At 42.3% G+C, this 27234-nt stretch overlaps 1 long non-coding RNA gene across 1 annotated transcript in view; it reads left to right on the forward strand.

Moving 5' to 3' along the window:
• Positions 1–3: 3 nt before the first annotated feature.
• Positions 4–27234, forward strand: part of LOC310745841 — a 188545-nt gene continuing 161314 nt past the window's right edge. The window contains exon 1 of the long non-coding RNA XR_014540362.1: positions 4–2428. This is a non-coding gene — a long non-coding RNA (uncharacterized lncRNA). The remainder of the gene's footprint in view (positions 2429–27234) is intronic.

Raw genomic sequence — 27234 nt, forward strand, 5'->3', positions numbered from 1 at the left:
CAATTCCTAGGATTCTGTGGGAAACCACGTACACCAAACTTTTCATGGTGACATTCTTTTTAGACATGCATCATTTCACGACACAGTAATTTAATTTTACTAGCAAACCGGAGGTTGAACTAACCCTTTTCCAGCCACAGGAGGAGCACGGGGAGCGTTCACACGACACACACATATATGGGGTATGTGTGACCCCAGATGGTCAGAAATGGGGCCAGCAAAGCAGGGCCTCTGAGGAACAAGAGCCAGTGTGGTGTAGTAGTTAGACCTGGGAGACTAGGCTTCAAATCCTCTCTGGGCTGTGAAGCTCACTGGCTGACTTTGGGCCAGCCACTGCCTCAACATACCCTACCTTACAGGGTTGTTGTTGGGATTAAATGAGATGGGGAGAGCCATGTATTCCACCACTAGCTCCTCGGAGAATGAAGCCAACAAATAAACACAAGGGAAATGCCTACTTACTTGTGAGGTTTGCAGAATGAAAATAAAAACAAACACCAACTCTGAAAAGAGGCAAAACTTCCAGGAAACAACAATGAAGACTTGAGTCTTGTGGACCCAAATAGTGAGCTAGAAGACTATAGAATCAGAACTCTTTTCAGCCCCATGTGGACTTTCTGGGAAGGTTGGGGGAAAGAAAAACCAATACAATAAAGGCATGGCCAAAGGGAGGATGATGCCCACAGCAGCAATGGGACATTGTGGAGCAACGAATCATAGAATTGTAGAGTTGGAAGGGACCACGAGGGTCATCTAGTCTAACCCTCTGCAATGCAGGAATCTTTTGCCCAATGTGGGGCTCAAGCCCACAACCTGGCGATTAAGAGTCTCATGCTCTTATCAGCTGAACTATCCCAGACTTCCCGTTCACTAGGCCTGTTGTGGAAGTTGGAAAGAATGGGTAATTCTGTGGAGAAAGATGACTCCGCCCTTCCACAGCTCTGCTCTTCCTACCATCTGTGCCACGACCTGCTGACTTAGCATTATTTTGAAAAATAAAAATAAGCAGATTGGGTTATTTATCTACTAGTCATCCTTGCAGGGAGCCAGGGTGACGAAATTTTCCACAACAAGGATAATGCCTATCTTGCTTGATCAAGTTTTTTTTTCTTTTTTATTTGAAGACTTAAGATAATTTGAGACTTTCTAGTTGCATATAGATAAATAAAGTGAGTTGATGTTTGTTTGTCTGTTGGTGGCGTTTAGTCAAAGGGCAGTTCAAAATATGAATAAAATACATCTCCACCTCAATACAAGAAAAATGAAGACTGGCCAGGGAATCATATTTGCTGAAGCAACTGAATTCAGAGAGAGAGAAGAGGCTCTAACCCACAAACCCCTGAGCGAAATGAAGCCATTAATCTTTAAGGTGCCACAAGACACCTTAAAAGGAGTTGCCCCCTGTTGTGTTTCAGATCACATGTCAGTTTGTCCTCAGGGTTGCCAATCTATTTTAAACCAGTGGCAAACTGCCATGGTCTCCAGTCACAAAAGGGCAGCTGTGGGGTGTGGCACAGCACAAAATGGCCGCCACAACTACAAGGATTGAAAAAGGCAACTGGAACACAAAAGGGTGCTGGTGTGCTCCACCCACCTCCACATCATAAATGGAAAGAAGGCACCCAAATCAGCCACCGCTGCATTCACAGAGAGCATACCTCTATTCAGAAGGAAGGGTTGGTGTCCAAACCAATGAAATGTGGGCATGTTTAAGGATGTGTGTTCAATGTGGAAGAGGCTGAGCCAGTGCAAACAGGAACTGATCAGGAAGAACGGGCTCTTGTGGATTTTTGAGGGGACATTTCCTGAGATCTTTTGTGGCGCCCCAAAGGCACCGTGTTGGTGACCCCTGCCTCAGGTGTATATTGGGTCAGCTCGCCACTCCATCCACTGTGTATTAGACAGATTATTCTGATAAAACAATTAAAAGGCAACAAAACAAATCCCTGTGCGAGCTTACGTGGGGAGTACGCCTTACTGAATTCAGTCACCCGGATGCAGAAATGCTCAGAGTGGAATGGTGCGCAGGCAAACCATCTTTGCACAGAAGGGAAAAACTGCTGACAAATTTGAAAGCATCTGGAAGGATGTAATGAACAGGCCATGTGCTTAGGGGAGCCGGGGATCTGTAATACCGGCTGCTACCACCCTCTTAGATTCTGCCTAGCTTTAAAGCTGAGGATGCTTGAAATTATGGGCTCTCGTGAGCAGGAAAGTATATTCCCAAAGTCTATTAACCAGACTGCCATCTAGACTTTACCCTGTGATGTCCACGCACCTCATTTTACCAATCTATAGGTGCATCAATATGGGACGTTATAATGTGGATTTGAAGCAATGTGTACCCAGGGCTTTTTTTCAGCCGGAAATCCCTGGAACTGAGTACCGGCACCTCTCAGGTTATAAGAGAACAAGGGAGACGTTCATGGTGAGTTCTGGCATCTCTTTTTCTAGAAAGAAAAAAAATAGCATCGTACCTCATTCTTTAAATGGAGATAGGCGGTGAAGTTCTCTAAGCAAAAGCACTAAAAGGGTGTATGGAGGAAGATGAGACTTGTAACACTTAAAAACGTTTGGTTCCTTGTCAGAGAAGTTGTAAACATCACTTTTATTTTTGGCAGGAGGTTTTAGGACTTTAAAAGGTGTAAGAGGCTTCTTTCTTCCCTCTGAGACACTCTGTGTGATAAGAAACACATCATTCTGTCTGTGTGAGGGCTAGTACAGAGACTTAGGGATGGAGAATTATTTGGGCAGAAATATGGCGTTTTTCAGAGCGGGTGGGTGTGGATTTTTGTTACAAGGGCTTCCTATAGCTACAAACAAATTAATTAATGGCCCTGTCAAATCTGAAGTGCTTCCCTCTCTCCCATACATCTTCCATCTTTATCTCAGATGTTTAAAACTGATACTGTGGGGTCTAGAATATATATTATAGATGTATGTGGGTCTGTATTTATTTTGATTTATGTTTATTTCCTTTTCCTTTCCTTTGTTTTGCTCAGCACTGATTTACAGCCTTGTTATTCCACTTTTGCTGTAAATGGGGATGGGGCAGGAAGAGGGGTTAATAACATGTTTCTCCCTGTATATCCTAGCTGTCACATCTTATCTGCCGATGCTGCAAGTTGCAATAATTTCATGACTTTTGAATGCTGATGGAGAAGTGTCTTATATATTAAAGCACAGAGAAATCAAAGGGATCGCATACGGCTTGTATCTAGTATGAAAAGGGGGGGAAACCTCAATAAATCTTTTTAAAATTAACTGGAAGATAATATAAGTAAACAAGTTAAAAATGTAAAACAAGCTACCTCAGTAGGGTAACGGACTAAGGTTGTGTACACCATGGGTCAGCAAACTTTTTCAGCAGGGGGCTGGACCACTGTCCCTCAGACCTTGTGTGGGGCCGGACTATATTTTGAAAAAAAATATGAACAAATTCCTATGCCTCATAAATAACCCAGAGATGCATTTTAAATAAAAGGACACTTTCTAATCATGTAAAAAAACACTGATTCCTGGACTCCCCGCAGGCTGAATTTAGAAGGTGATTGGGCTGGATCCAGCCCTTGGGCCTTAGTTTGCCTACCCATGGTGTACACACTCCTGTTTACTCTGCATCTAGTACACGCCCCCTGCTGGTTAGGGAAGCAGTGTACACACACCATTAGCCACCCACAACCCATGTTTATCCTGCTGTTTCTTTCTTTTCTAATTAATTTTTATTGCTATTCAAAAATTCTAATAAATTAACATCAAATTAATTCAAATTTAATACAAATTTAAAAGTTGACTTCCCACCCCACAACGTTGATGTTTCTCTTTCCTCTCTTGTTCGCTGCTTAATGTCACATCAATTTCCTATTTCCATTTCAATACTTAAAATATTTTTTATCCTGTTGTTTCTTATGACATACTATGTTTCGATGGGTTTCCTACCAAACCAGCTTCTGTCGGATTGGAGAAAAAGAAGGACTTAGCTGTGTTTTAAGCTGGACAGCGTGTAGATGGCCTAACTGGACCTTTGGTTGCAAGTGCAATTTTCCCATCTGGTGCCACCACCAAGAGCCAATCTGAGTTGACTTCAGCATTCAGCATGCAGAATTCACATGGTTGGCTTTCCACAGATGGCATTTCCATGGCCTGATTTTCCCAGTGGCCTTCTTCATGTGCCAGAGGTTTACAAGAACAGACTAAGAAGATTGCCAAATATAAACAGTGGTACCTTTGGTTACGAACTTCTGGAGGTCCATTCTTAACCTGAAACTGTTCTTAACCTGAGGTACCACTTTAGCTAATGGGGCCTCCTGCTGCCGCCATGCGATTTCTGTTCTCATCCTGAGGTAAAGTTCTTAAGTCAAGGTATTACTTCTGGGTTAGTGGAGTATGTAACCTGAAGTGTTTGTAACCCGAGGTGTTTGTAACCCGAGGTTCCACTGTATTCCCTTTCGGTCCTCTCCGCTCACTTACAGGGCAGAGCAGCAATGCTAGACTTCCAGTGGCGGAGCCACTGCTGCTTATCAGAAGGGAGTGGGGTAGGAGTCAGGCAGTGGGGTGGTCAGGACTGCACAGATGTGCCACTGGGAATGCTGGCTTGACTCCGCTGGTGGACCTATACACACACCCCTGACCTCCCCTACTACCTCACCCTCCTAAGCTTTGCAGCTACCATGAAGCTTGTGTTGCAGCTCTGTCCCAGTGGATAACATACCCTACAACATTTCTCTGATGAAAATAGGGACACCTTATCCAAGAACAGCAGCAGCAGCAGCAACAACAACAACATATGTACCCCTCCCATCTGACTGGGTTGCCCCAGTCACTCTGGGTGGCTTGCAACATATTTTAAAAAATAAACATTAACCGGGCTGCCTTCAGATGTCTTCTAAGGTTGTATAGTTACTTATCTCCTTGGCTCAGGGATTGCATAACTTCGTACCCTCCAACATTTCTTTGATGAAAAGAGGGACATCCTAAAGAAAAGCGGGACATTCCAGGATCAAATCAAGGGTATGTGAGAGGTTGTGGCTTCTGTGTGGAGAATGTGCAGATTCTCCACAACTCTCTTTTTACCACACTCAGGCATCTTTTCTTTAAAGTATTTTTTTAAAAAAAATCAAATTGTAAGATTAAATAAAAACATTATAGAACAGTGTGGTAATTTTGGTTGGCTTGATGAAGTGTATGCTTCCGAGTCATCTGCCTTCAGATTAGTTCTATTATATATTTCATTGGACTGCATAATGCTTACAGTGATAACATTTATTATGGATGACTAGTAATGACATTATTACTTGCACGTAGTGTCTGACATTTTAATCACTTGTAATTCTTCTGCAAGGAAACAATTATAGTAACCAAAACAGGCTAAATGCTAAAACAACCCAGCCACTTAATTTGCTGTTTGTTTCTAGGAGCAAGGAAATTGGTATATTATTCATTGTTTAGGAAAACATTGTTTTGCAAAAACGTTTGAAGCTCCTAGGAATTTTCATGATCTGTTGAACAAATTATTGTCTAGAATAGCATGTCTGAAGCTGATTATTCCGTATTTGCTATTTATTATTCCTCCTACTTGTAAAGTTCCAGAAATGCAAAGCCGGGATAGAACTGACACCATATGATTAGGTGATTTGCCAGAGAAGAACAGCAAAATGGAAACAGATAAAATAAACAGAAAGCTAACACCCTGCAGCCTCTAAAATCATCTCACTTGGCATTTGAATAATAATAATAATCTTAATTTTCATTTCTAATATTTCTCTCCCTAGGTTAGCTTTTAGCCATGGATGAACAGACTTCATGCATGCCAGATTTCCTTTCCTTTTATTTTTCATTAGAATGCCACATCTACCACCCAGGGTCAGGCTGTTTACATTCTGCTAACCTCTAGGTTGGATTACTGCAATGTCTTATACACGGGGCTGCCTCTGAAGATGATTTGGAAACTGCAGAAGGTGCAGAATTCAGTGGCCAGATTGCTTACTGGGGCAACACGGTCCAAACATATAACACAGAGCAGGTCAGAGGGATAGCTCAGACAGTAGAGCATGAGACTCTTAATCTCAGGGTTGCGGTTTGAGCCCCATGTTGGCTGAAAGGTTCCTACATTGCAGGGAGTTGGACAAGATAACTCTTGCGGTCCCTCCCAACTTTACATTTCTAGCACAAATTCTGGCATGACTGCATGGACTACCAGCTAGCTTCTGGGTTCAATTCAAAGTGCTGGTTTTTTACTTTTAAAGTCTTATGTGGCTCAGGACCCAATACCTCAAGAACTGCTCCCACTTGTACCACCCTGGTCCCTGTGTCCGTAATCTGTGTGCCACTCTATAAGCCTAGAAGCATTGAAAAGGAAATGGCTTTGGTGGGCAGGTGCTCGGGGGCCGCAAGAGATTGCTTTTTCAAAATTGCCATTTGAAACCAGCTCAGGGGCAGCAAGTGGCCTCCAGGCTGGACTTTGGACATGCCTGACCTAAATGATAGCCCTCCATAATGGCTCTTTTGCTCTTGATTGCAGGCTCCTAGGCTGCTTTTCAGTAAGTTATTGTGTCAAGGAAATCTGTAGATTAGCATTTTGCAGGAACTTTTCCATGCTTTGGGATCAGTTTTATTTCTGAGCTTGGTCAGTTGTCCATTTTCTGCTGTGTGGAATTACCTCCCCCTTCCAACTTATCCAAACACAGGTATAAATCCTTCCTATATTATGTTTTTGTCATGTGACTGAATGACCTGAAGAAGCCCTACAGTGGACAAACAGCTATCAGTTTCTTATGGTAGAGCTTTTTTTTGATACAGACTCTACCAGCTTCAAAGCTGTCACCACAATGTTCAAAAATCACTGCAATTCTGTAGCAACAGTTACTGTAATGAAATGTCTCATAGTTAAGTCATCCAACAGTCTCTCTTTTCTCCCCTTCCGAACTATTGTGTGAAGCAAACGAAGAATATCTATCTATCTATCTATCTATCTATCTATCTATGATATCTTAAAATTATTTTGCAATAGTGCATTTATTAAAAATTTACATGTCAGGCCAGCAGATGTCTATGTTGGCTTAGCAATGAAGAATTTTTCTGTCAGATTCCTGACAGTGTAATATAGCCTTATTCTTTGTTGTGAAGCAGGATGCTTTTCTTTCTGTCAGCTCTACTACCCTTCTGTCCTCAGTGCACTGTCCCTTTCTGCTTGGTGAGAAGCAGGGCTGGCCCAGGGCCCAAGCCATTTTGCTGCCTAAAGCAAATGACAAGATGGCACCTCCTCTCATTCCATTTACAGAAGCATAACTGGTCTGGCACTGGCATCTTATTTCAGTGCTGGCAATGGGATAGTGCCTTTCAGTGGACCCAAGGGCAGCAGGCTAGCTGAGGGGATGCATGACAGACCTGTGGCCCACTTAATTATGATCTCAACAGAAGGGAGTGATTGAGATGCATTGGGGAAGGAAGAGCTAGAAAGCTGCTTTAAAGCACATGCTGCCCCATGCTATGGTCCTAGTCTGGATCTCCCCTCCCACTTCATTGCAGAGTAAGTTTGACCAGGAGCTTTGCACTCAACTTAATGTAAAGGTTGATTTTGGAACTTCCTCCTGTTGAGAGAGTGGGGGACCCTGTAAAGGCATCTGCTGGGATAGTTCTGTTGGTAGAGTATGAGACTCTTAATCTCAGTTGCTGGTTTAGCCCCATGTTGGGCCAAATATTCCTACATTACAGGGGGTTGGACTAGATGACTCTTGTGGTCCCTTACAACTGTATGATTCTATGATATTATAAAACATTTCCATGTCAAAAGACTCACAATTGTAAAATTAGAGTCCCTCCTATGTACTTCCTTGCTTTTTTTCGTTGGGATCTCCTTCCACATGTTTATTTATGATACACATTTTTTAAAAAAGAGGTGGAAAATATACATACTGCCTATATTAAAGGTAATGGGTTTCCAAAAGATTTCAAAGCACTCGGTATTTCGTTGTTATTATTTATTAGGAACCTCAGATGCAACCCTTTTAAACCAATGGAACATTTAAAACAAATGAAAGCAGAATAATTTTCTTGAATGTTCTCTTTCTTTTGCACTTAAAAAAAAACTCCACTTTGTGGAAGTCCAGTTCTGCAAAGGTGCTGCTGTATCTTGTTGCACTTTTGCATTGGTCCGTAGTGTGAATGCTTTCCCCCAGAAATTAACCAGTAGGTGGCAGTCAAGAGACACAGAAAACCCATATCTATCTGCCTAGGCTGTGGGATTTGCACATGCATAACGGAATGTAACCTTTTCTATATGGTCACTCTCTCCGTACTGTGTATGCAGGCACATGTCCATTGATCCCCATCAAAAATGCCATGCTTATTCCAATCAAAGATGTGGTATATTTAAAAACATGTTGCCACATAGGATACTATAGAAAGAAGATGAAAGGATCTGTGTTTTCTAACTAACTCATTATTCTGGAATGAGGGTTTGTAGGTAAGAGAATGTTTATGCAATCATAGCCAATTAACCAGCAAGAGAGCCTGGGGTGTCATTAAAAGGAACCAAAAGAAAAAGTGAAAGTACGGAATGCAAAGCTTCCCGCAAATGAAGACCGTTGTAGCATGAATTCCTTTGCCTCAGGTGAACCGCTTCACCAATATTACAGTGGAATTATACTGTAAATGGGTTTCTCGCTCCGTTTCAGGGCAATGTGTCCCTCCCATTAACCAGCTCTTTTCAGTAGGATTGCTTAGAATCGTAGAATTTTAGAGTTGGGAGGGAAGCAGAGGATCATCTAGTCCAACCCCCTGTGATGCAGGACTATGCAGCTGGCTCATACAGGGATCGAACCCATGACCTTGGCATTACCAGCACCACACTCTAACCAACTGAGCCACCTCTGGGTGGCTTCCCTCCTTTATTTTATGGGATATATTGCTAGGAGAGCCGATGCAGTGTAGGGGTTAGAATACTGGACTCTAGTGCCTGGGAGACCAGATTCAAATCCTTGCTCAGTCATGAAACTCGCTGGGTGACCTTGGGCCAGTCACTGTCTCTCAGCCAAACCTACCTGACAGGGTTGTTGTGAGGATGAAACAGGGAGGAAGAGAACCCATATATGCCCCCTTGAACTCCAACAAATGCAATAAATAAATATCTGCAGCACCTGACACATAACCAATAATCAGGGGATATGATTGGGGAAAAAAACTTCACCCGCCAAATTTGTGCATCAAGCACGTTAAAGTCACAGAAGCGTACACAGTAAATTGCTAGCGGCCTTATTTAGGAATGGTTATCCCTGGGCTAAATCAGAGTTTCTAGTGTGGGATGCCCAGTTCTGTGGCAGCAGGAAAGGGGTGCAGCCAGTGCTGGAAGGAGCTGCTGTTTCTTGTCATTGCTACAAGATCATTTGAATCTGAACGGATGAGATGCAGACAGAGCAGAATGCAGGTCTGTTGATGTTGCGAGGCGTGAACTCCTGAATTGGGGTGAAAGTCAAACCAACAGTAGCTGTAATATGTTTTGAACCAAGGCTTCCCTCTACCATGAAAATATATTCCTCTTTAGGAAATTGCCCCCAGTATTAAACCTGCATTTCCTTATACTGTCTCACTGCTTCATAGTTCTATCATGAAGAACACAACAAAGCACGGGAAGATGTTTTATTCCGTCGATATGGCCAGATAGTTGAACTGTTTGTACCTGGTCATTTACATGGAGTCAAATATGGCTGCATACACACTTTTTTATTAAAAGATTTTCTTGGATAACAAAAGTACATACATCACCAGTGTCTCTGTTTTTAAATCGCAGATTCCTTCATACAGGTCAGTTACATTCAGCGTGAGATATTACTGTTATAGGCAGCATGGGGTTGGGGGATAGAGATATGGGGAGAGAGGTGGGGGGAAGATGGGGGGGAGGTAAAAGGTAAAGGGTAAAGGGACCCCTGACCATTAGGTTCAGTCGTGACTGACTTGGGGGTTGCGGCGCTCATCTCGCTTTACTGGCCGCGGGAGCCGGCGTACAGCTTCCGGTTCATGTGGCCAGCATGACTAAGCTGCTTCTGGTGAACCAGAGCAGCACACGGAAATGTCGTTTACCTTCCCGCCGGAGCAGTACCTATTTATCTAATTGCACTTTGATGTGCTTTCAAACTGCTAGGTTGGCAGGAGCAGGGATCGAGCAACAGGAGCTCACCCCGTCATGGGGATTCGAACTGCCGACCTTCTGATCGGCAAGTCCTAGGCTCTGTGGTTTAACCCACAGCGCCACCCGCGTCCCTTGGGGAGAGATAGTAAACTTTAATTCTTTTACATAGTATGTGAGTGGAGTTTCAGCATCCCATAAATATATAACTTATTTGTGTTGGTGGTGCGAGAGGCCAAAGTATACACCAAACGTTTGAAGCTTACATCTTACCCCAAAGAGTTCTGGGAACTGTAGTTGACACGTCTCAGAGCTACAGTTCCCAGTACCCTTGAACCACAGTTCCCAGGATTCTTTGGAAGACATGTTCTTTAAATATATGGTATGTATGCAGCCCTCTGTTGTGATAATGACTAGCCACTGGGTGTCCCCATCTCAATGCTATGAAAACATAACGTTATCCAATACGTATTACCCTATCTGACCATTAAGATCAGCCAGGGATGCCCTCCTTGTTGTGCCATCAGTGGCTTTGACTATTCAGGTGCTGACAGGTGACAGGACATTCTCGGTGGCAGCCCCTAGACTAGGCACCCCCAAACTTGGCGCTCCAGATGTTTTGGGACTACAACTCCCATCATCCCTAGCTAACAGGACCAAAACATCTGGAGGGCCGAGTTTGGGGGTGCCTGGTCTAGACTATGAAACTTCCTCCCGATATCCATTCAGTTGCCCTCCACACTGGATACTTTGTAGCTTATTGTGAAAATTTCCTCTTTTCGCCACTCCTGTGGAGCGTAGAATTTGTCCTTTGTCCTTACTGCTGTTTTATTTTGCTTGTTCTGTATGTTTTTTAAGCCAGCTTTTCTGTTATTACTGAATTCTATTCCTATTATGTTGTATTTGTTAGCTTCACTGGGCTCCTTTCGCGAGGAAGGGCAGTGTATAAATTCATAGAAAATAAAAATAAAAATATCCTGAAGAGTTGTGGAGTGGATAATCCTCCACTGCCAATCTGAGAACTCAGAGGCAATTTTGCAACTTTTCTGTTTTCAGTTTAATTATTTAACAAAGCCCATATTCTCTATATGACTCACTCTGGTCAAGCTGCTGGCTGAAGTTGAGGAACGAGGGAGATATTATCTGGATGAATCGCCTGCCTTTTGCTCTGTCTGAATGCAAAAGCCAAATTCCCCCAGCCCTCCTTTATATCTGTAATGTAATTCTGAATAGAAAACAACAACAGACTGCTTTATTTACAGGGTCCCCGCCCCCCCCCCGTCTCGGTCAGACTTTGCATTGGTACAGGTTTTTTCCAAAACAACTCAAAGGGAGGAAAACAGCGCCAGATAATAACATTGGCAAACAGTATAAGGGAGACCATGTATCATCTTCCACCCACCCTTTGGCAAAATGTTGGGAAACAGAACTGCATTTATTTTTTACAATAAGTTAGGGTGTGTACACACCAAAGCTCACTTAAAGGACATGGCTAGGAATCCTAGGAAGTGTAGTTTATCTTCCACAGAGCAATCTTAATGGACTACAGTTTATTTTAAAGTAAGAGTATAACAAAATCCATAAACAAGAACTTGTTAAAAATGCAGATAATTTTGATTAAGTCAGAACTCATATTCCTTTGATAACTGTGACCTAATTTTGATGGCTAAAGCAAAGAGCTTGGTAGTATTTTCTGTGATCTTAGGGGGTGGAATCTGCACTTAAAATTGAAATGTAAAAGTCATCTCAGATCCCCCAGTTGTAGTGAAAGTACCATGGAGATAAACTGGGATCTTATATCCCTATAAAAATTACAGGATAAGAGAACATGGGCTAATGCTTAGCCTTAGACTGATTCTCTTCTACAAGGATAAGCTCTCAGGTGCCTTAGCACCTGTAAATCAGTGTTCTATAAGTCATTTAGATCTTGCCTTTCAGGATACAATCAAGGCACTCTTAGCCTGCCTTCCCAGATTTCCTGGGATCCTTCCCACAGGGTACAGGGTTGTGGAATGGAGTTGCAGTAGCCAGCAGAATGCACTGGACAGGGGGGCTGTTTTGAAGTTGCCTTGAGCCTTGAGCTTAAGATGAATGAGGAAAACAACTGAGTCTTTCTGTGTTACTAATTCCACTGTATGGATGTCACAGAAGCCTTCCTGCTGCTCCTGGATTTGGGAAGGTTACACAGGCAACACTTCATCCAATGAAGTACATCTATATATAGGCAACTCCCAATTCATGTGGGGGTTACGTTCCAAGGCACCGCACATTTAAGTGAAATCGTGTATATTTGTAACACCATTGAAAAATCCTGCAAACACTGTTCTGCCCCTTTTAGTGACATATTTGTGACATTTTTGGGTCAGTTCTGGGTTTGGTGCAATGCACACATGTGTTGTCAAGCATGCCTTGAACACGTGTAGATGGGGTGTTGCCTCTACGCACTTAACATCATACTTGGTTTATATGTTACATTTACATCCCATTTTTCTTCCAAGGAAATACATTGCAAACTTTATTTCCTTACCCGTTTTTTTTTTTTTTATAATATATTTATTGAAGTTTTCAAATAAAGCATATATTAGATAAGCACCACTTATCATTGTCCATTTAACATCTCTCAATTGTTACATGGGACTCCCCCACACCTCCCGCATACACTTACATCATCATTAAATTAATTTCAAACAAATTATCATTTAACTCATCTTAATTAATAATCTTAATTTGGTTTGACATATAATTCAGCCTTAAATCTAATTTAATGGTAGACAATTGTCTGCACTGGCATCCAATTCAGCACTCAGCCAAATTACAATATTTTTGTAAATAAATCTTAAATTTCCTCCAGTCTTCTTCCATCCTTTCTTCTCCCTGGTCTCGAATTCTGCCGGTCATCTCGGCTAATTGCATATAGTCCATCAGTTGCATCTGCCATTCTTCCACAGTGGGTAGCTCCTGAGTTTTCCAATTCTTGGCAATTAATATTCTTGCTGCTGTTGTTGCGTACAAAAAGAATGTTCTGTCCTTTTTTAACACACTCTGGCCGACAATACCCAGGAGAAAGGCCTCTGATTTCTTAGTAAAGGTGTATTTAAACACCTTTTTTAATTCATTATATATCTTCTCCCAAAAGGCCTTCACTCTAGGGCAGGTCCACCAGAGGTGAAAAAATGTTCCTTCATTTTCCTTACATTTCCAACATTTGCTATCAGACGAATGGTATATTTTAGCCAGTTTAACAGGGGTCATGTACCATCTATACATCATTTTCATCACATTTTCCTTCAACGCATTACATGCAGTGAAGTTCAGCCCAGAGGTCCACAACCTTTCCCAATCTTCAAACATAATATTATACCCAATATCCTGCGCCCATTTTATCATTGTTGATTTTACCATTTCGTCATGTGTGTTCCATTTCAGCAGCAAGTTATACATTCTTGAAAGTACCTTAGTCTTAGGTTCTAACAGTTCAGTTTCTAACTTTGACTTTTCCACTTGGAATCCTAGCTTTTTGTCATTTTTAAACACTTCTTTAATCTGAGCATAGTGTAACCAGTCTCGCACTTTGTCTCTCATCTTTTCTAAACTCTGCAATTTCCAGTTGTCACCATCCTTTTCTATTATCTCCCAATATTTTGGCCAGTTGGCCTCCATATTGGCTCTTTTCCGAGCCTTAGCCTCCAGGGGTGACAGCCACCTCGGAGTTTTATTCTCCAGTAAGTCTTTATATTTTGTCCAGACATTAAAAACTGATTTTCTGACAATATGGTTCTTGAAGGCCTTATTTATCTTAGCTTTATCATACCATAAATATGCATGCCATCCAAACGCATTATTAAAACCTTCCAAATCCAAGACATCCGTATCTTCAAGAAGTAACCAATCTTTTAACCAGCAGAAAGCTGCAGCTTCATAATACAACTTTAAATCTGGCAGGGCAAAGCCCCCTCTTTCTTTCGCATCTGTTAATATTTTAAATTTGATTCTGGGCTTTTTGCCCTGCCAGACAAATTTAGAAATATCTTTCTGCCACTTCCGGAAGCACTCTGTCTTGTCTACAATCTGCAGTGTCTGAAACAAAAATAACATTTTTGGCAATACATTCATCTTGATGGCAGCTATTCGGCCTAACAAAGAAAGTTTTAGTCTTGACCAACTATCCAAGTCTCTCTTAATCTCTGACCAACATTTTTCATAATTATCTTTAAATAAACTCAGATTTTTTGCTGTTATGTTTACCCCTAGGTATTTAACTTTTTTAACCACATTTAGTTCTGTCTCTTTCTGAAGCTGTTCCAACTCAATATCTGTCACGTTTTTCCCCAAAACTTTAGTTTTTTGCTTATTTAACTTAAATCCTGCCACTCGACCAAAGTTTTGAATCAGTTGTAGTACTCTTTTCAAACTAGACTCCGGCTCCTGTAATGTCAGAACTAGGTCTATTTCCTTACCCGTTTTATCCCCCACAACAAACTTGTGAGGTAGGTTAGACTGAGAGATAACAATTGCCCAGTGTCAGCCAGTAAGATTTATGACTAAGTAGGGAGTTGATTGTCAGTCTCCCCGGTCCTAATCCAATACTCTGATGCAGGCCTCTGCATCCTGGCAACCTCCAGATATTTTTTGGACTACAATTTGCTTTATCCCTGATCATTGGCCATAGGAGCTAGAGCTGATGGTACAAAACATTTTGATGGCACCAGGTTGTGGGGAACGCTGTTCCACCCTGCTCCACCACCCTGGCTCCCTTAAGCTGCGATTCTAATGGTTCTTAATTCTTAGTAGACATGCATAAAATAGCCTCTAGAAATTGTCAGAATTGCACCGTGATGCTTTCATTCTCCATATGGATGAACATGCAAATGAATTACTGGGCAGAATTGGTCAACAAAGCTGCCTTGGGCTCTGCAAATTGTTTCAGATGCTGTTCTCTGGGTAGATTTACTCCTATAGCCAACACGTGTGAACCTCTTTTCTGCTTGAAAAGCTGCCTTTTCCACTGAAAATTATGCTAGCTGTAGGTATGTTAAATGGATCTCTGCTGTCTACTTCTCACTGTCTTTCACATACACTTGTGGTCTCTGATTGCTTTCTTTTCCCATGAGCGCAGCATTAATCATCTTGGCAGCTCCAGCATAATGTAGCTATTGTTAGTGGCCAACATTCTGGTTATGAATTGTTAGGTGCTTTATACAGAGATTGTTGTTGTTGTTCAGGCACCCAACTGTTTAATGCAAAAGCTTCACAGTTAGCTCTTTGCCTGTAGCTCCATGCCCTGGAAAGTCCTGTGCTATGGGCAATCTTGACCATGCCAAGGCATGGAATCACAAAGGGCATCCTCCAGTCTGGTGCTTTATTCTGCAATATTTTTTCTCTGCAATAACTGTGTGTCAGATTTATTCTGCTTTCACTTGTTCTGAGATACTTCCCTGTTGCTACCATGCTATTGCTGTCTGGAGGGGCTATGATGCAACAAAAGTGGGTCAAAAACAAAGCAGAACATTGGCATAAAAAGTTGCAGGAGTTCAGCGGGAAGTTACATAATATGCACTGACTGGAAAGAAAGCAGAGTGACCACCCTGGTACTTTGGCAGGTGTAAACTGTATTGAAAGCAGGATCACATATGACCGCCCCAATAGGATCACGAGAACAAATAATTATGGACGTGCAGTAAAAAGGACGTTGAGAGGGGCCAACGGAGGAGGTGTAATGTATGAACCAAGCACTCGCTGATTTAATATCTATATAACAGTTTGACACCACTTTTCTGGATCTCAAAGCCATTTAAAGAATAAAAATAATAATAAGTAACACCGCAAATAGAGAAACAATAACAAAACAGCCTCGGTGGATTACTTCCCAACTCACTTGGCACTTACCCCGCAAATCCTAAAGTCAAGCAAAAGTGGACAAATGACCTGCAGCCCTTTCTTATAACGTGGAAAGAAGTCAAACTTTGGGTGATCACTCTAAAGCAGGGATGGGCAACTCATGGCATTCTAGAAGTGGTTTCATTCCAATTCCCATCAGACCCATAGGCATGGCCAATGTTCAGGTTTGGCAAAAGCTGTAGACCAACAACCTCTGGAGAGCTGCAGGTTCCCCACCTCTGCTGTAAGTAAGGGTTGCCTTTCTAACATCTCCAGTTCTTGCTTTGTGTACTGCTGGAATAGGAAGCAGGGCCTGATGAAAAGAAAGCAACAGGCTGCTATAGGGAGAGGTGGTCTCAAAGACAAATGGCTCCCAAGCAATGAAAGATCCACCTTGAATTGAGATCGAAAGCATACTGTACAGTACAGTAGTCAGGCATGGAGGTTACAAACTGTAGTCAAGCATAGATCAGGGTAGCAAGATAATCTCTGTCCAGTAAAAGGTGGAGCCTTCGTCATGTATTAAGCTGATAGCAACTGCAGCTACCTGCCTTTCGAAGATGAACAACCAGGCCACAAAGCATTGCAAAGTTCTCTCTATACAGAAGGGAAAGTCATGGCCTCCTGAATCCCAAGCAATACCAACCTCTTCAAGGCCCAGGAGCACCCCAGAAGCATCACCTCTGGCGTGTCTAAATTCAGCTTCCACCTATTCACTCTCATTCATCTGACTAACACCTTGAAAAAGTAGTTTGGGAACAGAAATAGCAGATGCCAGGTGCCTGGTAGCATAAATATGGAGTCAGTCTGCTGATGACACCTCACCCCAAAGTCACCCATGATTCATACAGAGCTTCATATAGATCCTCAACTTTGGAACCAATTAACAGTGATGCATAGAGGATGCAGCTGGCAGCAATTTCTGCAGTTGTAGCAGTGGGGAAGGAAGCCCCTGTAATCATGGGAATTGCCTTTGCCTACGTTTGTGATTGCTTTGTTAACACATAATTTCTGTCCACACACTTGTCTCAGAGGACAGTTGGGACCGCTCATACGTAACAGAAATTAACTGGCCCCGCTAATCCATTGAAGGCTTTCTTAGTCCCTGAAGACTGGCCTTTTTTCCTTTTCCTTTTTTTTAGTCATTTCCTGTAACTAATCGTAAAGTAATTTACAATTTAACGTTTATTTCTCCTCAATATAAGGACTAATTGCATAAGAGCTTGCTTGATGCACTGAATAATTGCTGTTACTCTCTGTTCTTACTTGCTGTCAAAACAGAACCCTTCAGATTCCCCCTCCCCCATAAATTCATGATTAATAAAATGAGTAAAAAAGCAAACACACAACAAAACACAACCCTTAGAGGCTTTTAAGAGGTTTTATACTTCAACCAGTCCACATTAAAGCGGGTGTCTTGCTAGTAGTACTTCAACACCCAAAGTGCTTTTCATTTCCGTCTTTTGTTACAGGCAGCCACCCATTGCTCAGAGTGAGGAAGTTTCTAATAAGAAGAACAGGCGAGTCTCACTTTAAATTCTCGGCATGCATGCCTGTGCAAAGGCTTGATGGGACCAAAAGGGGGGGGGGATGAACAAAGCATTAAATGGTACTACAATATTAATACTACTGCAAAAACACTGAAGAACCTTTTTGGAAAAGAAAGCAAACACCTTCAGATGATTATAATCTACAGTCCTAAATTGTTCATTTAACGCTGTCCTTGTTGCTGCTTCGTAGGTGCAAAATGACTTGCTGCTAATTTCATTTTTGCCCTCTGCTCGTGTAGAAACGTTCCTGTAAACTGACATGAACACCCTGTGAATTTGAATAGCCGCGGCTTGCTGTTATGAGATCCAGCGGCAGAACAGGTGTGCTTTGACTCAGTGAAGAGGTGGCCTTTTGAAAATAACTCCTGCACAGGTTGCGCATAGCTCAACAACCCGTCAGATACTTTAGGTCTGAAAAGCTTTATTGTTCTGTTTGTATGATAGATTGTAAAGCACTATTATGAAGATGGGCATATGTTTCCATCTATTCTGAAGGTGAATGAAAGATAAACTAAAAGAGAACATGAGATATTTGGAGGCCATTCATGAGACCAGTTTTAGATAGTCAGATGGCAGTCGTGTCAATAAGGGTTGAAGTTTGGCATAATCATATGGTCACCTCACCAGAAATCAGGTTTGTGGTAATATAACATTGCCCATTAGGGAAGTAAATGCCACCTTTTTACTGATGGTACTCACCAAAATAAATTTCCCACTTTTAGCTCGTGTATCTGAAACCACCCCAATATCCGAGCAGTGCAAGATTCCAGGGGTTGTTGGTGCTTCCCCAGGGTTCATGTTTCTTTTGGAATGAGTAACAGCGGAACCTGTAGTGTCTTTAAAAAGGTAAACGTAAAGGATCCCTGACAGTTAAGTCCAGTCGCAGACGACTCTAGGGTTGCGGTGCTCATCTCGCTTTATAGGCCGAGGGAGCTGGCGTTTGTCCGCAGACAGTTTTTCTGGGTCATGTGGCCAGCATGATTAAGCCACTTCTGGTGCAGTGGAACACCGAAACCAGATCAGCGCACAGAAACGCTGTTTACCTTCCCGCTGGAGCGGTACCTATTTATCTACTTGCACTTTTGGTGTGCTTTCGAACTGCTAGGTTGGCAGGAGCTGGGACCGAGTAACAGGAGCTCACCCCATCGCGGGGATTCGAATCGCCGACCTTCTGGGCACAGAGCCACTTCCTTTGTTACCTTAGCAACCCATACTTACTAGCCTAGCCATTCCAGAAATTTTAATTCTTACTTAGATTTTAACACTTGCTGGATCCAGGAATTAGAAGGGTCTTGGCATACAGCCGACGCCCCCCCCCCAACTCATAACAATATTTTATTTATATATTCATAACTATATAGCCCACCTTTCCTCTAAGGAACTCAAGGCAGTGTTTGTATGGTTCTCCTCCACCCCATATTATTATCACAATATCCCTTTTTGGTAGCTTAGACTGAAAAAAAAGTGCCTAATACCAATGTCACCTTCACAGCTGAGTAGAGATTCGAACCCTGGTTGCCCAGAGTCCAGCCTAATCCTCTAACCACTATGTTACACTGGCTCTGGAAAATCTACATTTGGACAATGACACTTCTGTTGTTGTTTCATTTATATCTCACCTTTCTTCAAAGGAGCTCAAGGTAATGTAGATAATTATCTCCCTCTCCATTTTATTCCTACAACAGCCCTGTGGGTTAGGTGAGGCTGAAGGATAATGATTGGCCCAAGGACACCCCAGTGAGCTTCATGGCTGAGTAGGGATTTGAATCCTGGTTGCCCAGGCCCTTGTTTGACACTTGGTAATGACTACACCACCCTGAAATTCTTCTGAAACTCACTATGGAAGCTTTCGTGATGCTTACAAGACTGTCATTGGCCACACAGGCCCCTGCTCCAAAATTTAGGAATTGCTTGTTGCGTGGGAATAGCATAGTTAGGAAAGGATGAGATTTGGAATTGGTTAAAATGGGAGCAAAGTGTAACAAGAGGGATTAAGAGAGGCCTCAAAAAGCATTCCACACTCTATATGAATAGTCCCTAAGTTGTCCTCTGAAGAAGTAGTTTTCACACTGATCTCCAATAATGGGAAAGCCACTAATGTGAATCCATCTTGAGCTGGCATGGTAATAGCATTGAGAAATGGGATTTGCTTATTGAATACTGCTGAACGTGCTTCCTATCCAGGATGAGAGAGGTAAAGGGGGGGACTCTGCCGTTCAGGCTTTATAATTATGCTCATATCATGTTTTTAATTAACATCGAGGGCACCTAGAACTGGAGACAGGGAGTCTCTTATGATGCATTTAAATCCTAACACACAAATCAAGTTCAGCATCATACTGTTAGGCTGAAATTCTAAACACACTTACTAGGGAATAAGCCCCAATGAAAAGAATGGAGCGTACTTCTGAGTCAATTTGCTTGGGAGCATGCTGTTAGTGAAGGATATGCATTTAAGCAACCTTAGCAATGACCTTTATCTATTGTTTCTTTAGAGCATTTGCTATTGGTACTTATTTCTCAGTTGATCGGTTAAATCTCTCCCCAGGGCTCCAGTCCTTTTAAGAGGTCTGAGGAAGAATATTCCTCCAAGAGCAGCTTCTCAGTGCTACAGTGATCAGGGATTGGGGGGGGGAATTCAGTCTGCTGCATGTTGCCATGCTTCGAAACTTGTTTTGGCAAGGGCTGTTTCTTCCCATTGCTGTTGCAGAGCCTTTTAGTCATTTTGGACACTGTAGACACTGGAGTTGTAGTCCAAAACATCCAGAGGGTATCAGGTCAGTAAAGACTGCTGTAAAATCATGTTGGGAGATGCTGAGCTGTGAATATTTATTTATTTATTTCCATCAATTTACTGAACATCCTTCCTTTCTCCTAGGTTGGGATTCAATGCAGCTTACAACATTTCGGAACAGTGTTGCAAAATGCAAAGCGATAAAAACAAGCTAGCTAAAAATAATAATTAAAACACATCATGTCAAGTACAATTGTTCAATTGTACATTGAAACAGAAAATAACTCTGTATAACTGTATGTGTACTGCTAAATGCTTAGCATGGACGCTTCCACTGAAGCTAAGCAAAAGACTTTCAGAGAGCCTAATAGTTGGTAACTAACTTAGAATGTATCTCTTCTGGTCTGACACAAGATGTTTAACTTAGGTCACATCTGTCATGGATGCTTTAGCTGAGATTTCTGCATTTCAGGGGGGGTTGGACTAGATGACCCTTGTCCCTTCCAGCTCCACAATTCTGTGATTCTATGAAACACATTGAATTTCAGCCCTATGCATATGTTAATCTGTGGGCATCCATTTTGTGTGAGTTAGACTTTTCTTCTCTCAAGCCACCAAAGAGTGTGGTGTGCTAACGACTCCCTGTTTGCAAGAGATGCAGAGCTTTGTTTTCAGCTCTGGTTAGAAGAAATTCGTATTTCTAAGATGCTGTACGTGTGCTGGGCTCAGCACATGACATTGTGCAACTATATGTGGGTGTAACATTGTTTGTTTTGTGTCTGTTCTGTTAGTAGAGCTTTTGAACCATATTTTTGGACTGGACAATTCTTATTTCAAGCACAGTCTGCTTTTATTCATCCCATTAATTCCAAATGTGCGATATTAACAACCACAATATATCAGAGCACATTTTAAACCAGCAATTGAAAACAGTTTGTCCTGACAGCATCCCAGTGACCAGCATTGCCAACTCCTTAATTTTCAAAGGCCTGTCTAAGGAAGAATGTCTTTGCCTGCTGGAGGAAGGATACCAAGGCAGGAATTCCACACTATGGGAGCAGCAGCAGATAATGTTCTCTATCATGTTCACCTGAAAATAGGGCAAACATTTATGTACACATCTTAGCTCATTGCTAGGTTGAGACTGCTGCTACTCTTTTGGCTTGGGGCAGGTCTATATGTTTCTCTTTTTGTTTTATTCATTTGGCATTTTTATAACACATTTAAGAAGTAAAGCAAGCAAAGAAATGGAGAGAGCAGGCTGTGGACTGTGAAATGGATAAAGGATGGAATGGAATGGAGGAAGTGATGCAGGTCATTAGGTAGTCAAAAAGGAGAAAGGCTACAAGCCCAATCTTGGAACAAGCCTCACTTATGTCGGAATAAACCCCATTCAGTTCAGTAGGACTTACTGTCTGAGTAGACATGGTTAGGATTGCCCTTTCAGCCCAGAAAATGATTTTCTATGCTATCTATGCAGAAGATGTAATGAGTAGTAAAAGAGCAGAGGAGGTTAGAGGATGCAAAGTGAGTACCGTGGCATAGCCATTGTACTCTAGATTGCTTGCTACTGATTAAATTAGTAGCAGGAAACAGGTTCAAAAGGCAGTTTGGCTTTGCTTTTGATCGCACCTTAAGAAGAGCAGTTTCTTCACTTCATCTGCTTTACCATTAAGCCATTTTGTGGACTGCTTGATTCTGACACTTCATGAAATATATAATACACATTCACGCTGTCTTGACAGTAGCCGAGAAAATAAATGCTACATAGACCGTGTTTAGGATAGCAGTGCATCTAGCTATGTGTCACTGCCACGGTTCCTTGTTTTTTAAGATGAAACGACAGGCACTGAAGGATAAGCGATGCCTTATCTGTTCAGATTAATACCTGTATATGCAATGGAGAAAGGAATATTATGTAGGTGATGTAGGACTGCAAGCTTTAGGACAGCCATTTACTCTGTTTGCAAGGTATTCTGCTGGTGCATGGAGTAAGTTGCCTGAGATCTGCTGACAGGGGTCCTGGGTTCAAGCCCACTGACACTTAACATTTACAATCAAAGTTTGGTTCAGAATACCAGAACTACAGGCGGTGATTGTGCTGAGAACTGCAGGTGAGGGTAGGGCTTTTGTGCTTATAGGCTTCCCATGGGCATCTGGTGGCTCAGTGTGAGAACACAGGGTTGGACTGCAAGGGCCTTTGTCCTGACCCAACAAACTCTTCTTTTGTTTGTTCTTAATGGTAAAGGGACCCCTGACCATTAGGTCCAGTTGTGGCCGACTCTGGGGTTTCAGCGCTCATCTCTCTTTATTGGTCGAGGGAGCCGGCGTACAGCTTCCAGGTCATGTGGCCAGCATGACTAAACCGCTTCTGGCGAACCAGAGCAGCACACGGAAACACTGTTTACCTTCCCGCCTGAGTGGTACCTATTTATCTACTTGCACTTTGAGGTGCTTTCGAACTGCTAGGTTGGCAGGAGCAGGGACCGAGCAATGGGAGCTCACCCTGTTGTGGGGATTTGAACTGCTGACCTTCTGATCGGCAAGTCCTAGACTCTGTCCTAGGCGCCACCCGTGTCCCTTCTTTTGTTCTTATGGCTCAACAAATAGAGCTAGCATAAAACTTTGAAAAAATTCAGCAACTTTTGGAGTTTTGAAACTGTTTGAAGTGTACTTGTGCCATTTGAAGAAAGCTAATCATAAGTCTCGTTCAGTTTTAAGTGTCAGCTGTTAATTCAATACTTCCCCACCTTTGCATTTTAAAAAAAATGCATTTAAAATGCATTTTTTTTAAAATGCAAAATCCCTAAACACAAGAACCTCCACAATCAGGAAGTTTGGAAAAGGGGGGAAGGGGAACAGGAGTATTTGAGAATCTTTCTTCTAGACTAGATTTTTCTTTCTAAATTTACATTTATTCTTTCAGCAGTGAAGCTGTACTAAACAGAATCTGTTAACCAGCCTTTGAAAAATGCCCCCTTCCTGACAAGCAGTGTGAATTGCTTGTATTCTTGTTCAACAGTTACTCCACATGCCAAGTCCGGATGCTTCTGTTCTGCTTGCTTTCAAAGCCCTCAGGTAGCCTCCAAGTCTGATTTTGCATGTCTGAGTTCTGAGGCTACAATTGCACTGAATGAATAAAATAGTCTTCCCCCCCCCCTCAGCAGAAGAAGGGGTTCTTAGACAGTAGCAGGCAGTGAATAGCTGGGGCTTGTAAGTTTTGTAGATGAATAAGCTCTGCTCCAGGGTCAATATGTGGCTTATATCTCTAGGAAGCATAATGATGAAAACATTTTAATAGTGTTCTATGGACCATTTCCAACTTTTTAATTTTATTTTAAACTCATTTGTTGAGTTAATTAAAAAGAGAACATTGAACTTGAATCCAGAGCTAAGGACCACAATATACTGTGTTTTGTGTGTGTGTGTGCACTTCTGCATTTCACAAGTACATCCAGGCACAACTGATGTAGGAGTTGGTCCTCGGACTTGGAAGCTCTCAGCTGCTATCTAAGGCAGCACTTTGCAGGGGCAGAGCCAGTTTCTGCTGCTTATAGGAAGGCGGAAGAAAGAATGGTGGACCTGATGGTACAGGGGCACAAGGAATGGAATGGGCAAACCTGGTCCCACCGTTAAGCACAGTCAAGCAGCTGTGCAAATGGGACAGGGTGGGGGCAAAGCATAAGAAAATAGCTAGAAGACCGTGCTGGATCCAACCAATGGCCCATCTAGTCCAGCATCCTGTTCTCACTGTGGTCATGCCTGTGGGAAACTCTCAAGTAGGACTCTCAAGTAGGACCCAAGCACAAGGGCTCTCTCCCATCCTGTGGTTTCCAGCAACTAGCATTCAGGAGCATGACTGCCTCTGACTGTGGAGGCAGAGCATAGACATCATGGCTAGTAGGCTTTGAGAGCATCATCCTCCGTGAATTTGTCAAATCCTCTTTTAAATCTGTGCAGGTTAGTGGCCATCACGGCCTCTTGTGGGAGCAAGTTCCATTGCTGAGCAGCTATAGAGTCCTCCCGACATTGACTGTGCTGCTGCTTGTGGGGATGGGTGAAGTGGCAGCAAGGTTGGGGCAGCTCTGGAGATAAGTGAATGCCTTAGTAGATTCTGCAATGTGCAAGTAAGTAGTGGTAGTTACAGGGTGGAACAGGGAGATGATTAATGGTAGTGGGGCAGAACACAGAGGTCTCTGAATTTTTGTACACGAAGGGGCCTAAGCATGTTTTTGAAAGCTGGGATGAAAGTCACGTCTAGTTTGACTTTAAGATGCCAGAACTCTACGCCTTTACAAACTAACCTTCATAAACAAAGCAGGTTGTGTGAAAAATATACACTGTTCCAGCAATTATTTCCCCACAGACGTTGGATGCTGAAGACTGAAAGGTCAGATCGAACAGAAGAATGTACAAGTAGGGTCTGCGTTAGTCTCTGCATTGGGAAAAAAGTCTAATATTTACCTTCTCCCTCAACTACAAAGTGCGCGAAAACTTTTTCTTCGTCAGTGCAGGGTCTCATAGGATCAGCCTCTATATGCATTTCTAAATGCTTTAATTAACAATAGGTACGGTACTTGGAAGTTTGCCTGTATACTCCTGAATGCAAGTGAGATTTGCAACAGAATGCTGCAGTCCAGACAGCTCCCTGTTCAGGATTCTGGCCATTCCATTCCACCCTCCCATTTGCTTCCATATTTGTCTTTTTCTAATTGGCATTCCATGTTCAGTGACCATGCCCAGTCACCACTGGTTTGCTTTTATGGGTCTCCACCCTAATTTTTTATTTTTATTTATTTCTGAAAAACTTCAGGATTTCCCCAAGTCTGCTGAAGTCTCACTGTTGGGTGCATGTGCCATTTTGTCTACATAAGCAACAGCTGTTAAAGGACACATATATGAATTGCACTGTTTTTAATGTACAGAAAAAATGGATGCCCCAGAAGGCACACTTTTAGAGGGGATGGCTTAAGAAAAGGTGTTACGACAGGATGGAAAAGAAAGACAACAAAATGGATAAAGAAGTCATGATCCACCATCTTGAATTTGAGTGTACTCTGTTTGAAATACTAAAAAGGTCAGTGGTGGAATTCAAAGAGATCAACAGGAACTTGAAAGGAATGAAAGAAGTGTTGAAGTAAAGAGACAGAAAAACATGAGAATTATTGAGCAAAAAGGTCTGGAGTATTCAGAGGAAGAACAAGCAACTAGTAGGGCCTTTGCATGGAGAAGATGGAGAAATGCTATTGGGTGACAGCGAGAAGGTGGAACTGCTCAACACCTGCTTTACCTCTGTCTTCACCCAAAAGGAAAGCAGTCCCCAACCTGGTAATAACAGAATAAATGATGCGAGGAGGGAACTGCAGCCCAAGACAGGAAAAGAGATGGTAAGGGAACCCCTAGCTAGTGTAAACGAATTCAACTCTCCAGGGCCTGAGTAGCTGCACCCAAGGGTACTAAAGGAGCTTGCGAATGTAATCTCAGTGCCTCTGTCTATAATCTTTGAGAATTATTGGAGAACAGGTGAGGTCCCTGTGGACTGGAGGTGGGAAAATGTTAACCGCATCTCATACCCCACAAGTGTCCCATTTTAAGTGGGACATCCTGGATCACAGAAGCCAATCCTGGCTTCTGTTTGGATCCAAGAGTGTCCCAGTTTTTTTCTTCAGCGCTCTGGCGTGAGTCCTTTTTCCAGAATACTAGACCAAAATACACTCCCTCTGGAGTGACCCTGCTGGCAATCACCAGAGTGCCAGACCAGAGTGTCCTGATTTTTGGGATAAAAACATTGGAAGGTACGCCATCTTCAAAAAGGAGAAAAAAGAAGATCCAGGTGACTACTGCCCAGTGAGATCGACATGGTTACTAAAGGGCCTTTTCTCCCTCTGGTGTGGAGCCACTGTAAGGACACAGAAGCACTAATACCTTCTTGCAATGGTGCCACATTGGAGGAAGAAGAGGCGTCTTTGTAAGGTAAACTGAGGCAGAGGCACCTAAATTTTGAAGTACTCATGGGGCCGTGATAGCATTGTAGTAGGAACATTTCAGCACCACTGTGGGGGGCTTCTCTGCAGAACAGTGTTTGGCTTCTTCTTCTTCTTCTTCTTCTTCTTCTTCTTCTTCTTCTTCTTCTTCTTCTTCTTCTGCCAAATTATTGGAAGTCTTTGGACACCACAGTGGGAGCCATAGACTACCTGTTAGTCATCCATGTTCTGTTTAGAACCTACTCTACCCTATGAAGATGAGTTGGGCAGTAAAAAGGAAGTCATTTGGGGTACCATACAAGGCTGAGTCTGGCATTGGACATCACCAATTATTCAGGCCTGGGATACAGGTCTCATCCCAAACCTGTTTAAGTAGAGAGAGTGTCACTGATGTGTTCAGGATTGCAACATATACAGCACTTTTTATACATTTCCAGTATCTGCATCAGGGTTATTTGACACTAAAATAACTTTGAGAAACAATTCAGTTGTTGAGACTCTTAAAACAGAGGATGAGGAAAAGTTATGGAGTTTGAAAAGGAGTAAAAACATCCTCTAATGTAGTGAGCACATATTGAGGTAATATTTACCAATCACAAACATTGCAAAGTGTTTATGCTTTGTTGAAATCCAGGAGTATTTTCACAGGATAAGAGGCATTTTCAAAAGAAGAGATTATAATTTCCGTATTTTTGTTACCACTCTTGTTAAATTTTGTGTTTTGAATCCTTTAATATACAGGGCCTCAAAATGACAAATCAGCATTAATATAGGAAAATCTAATGGCATTTGTATTAAATTTGTTTATAGCACTTTTAAAAATAGGTTCCCAGTCCGCCCCCAGATCAGCTACAACACATTTCTCACTAAAAGCAGCTTTAATGTAAAGATATTTTATAAGCATTTTATTTCAGATTACACACACACACAAGTGAACCTTAAATGCTATGTATAAATGCAGAAGAA

Source organism: Podarcis filfolensis (assembly GCF_964270895.1).
Source record: "Podarcis filfolensis genome assembly, chromosome: 12".
Lineage (NCBI taxonomy): Eukaryota > Metazoa > Chordata > Lepidosauria > Squamata > Lacertidae > Podarcis > Podarcis filfolensis.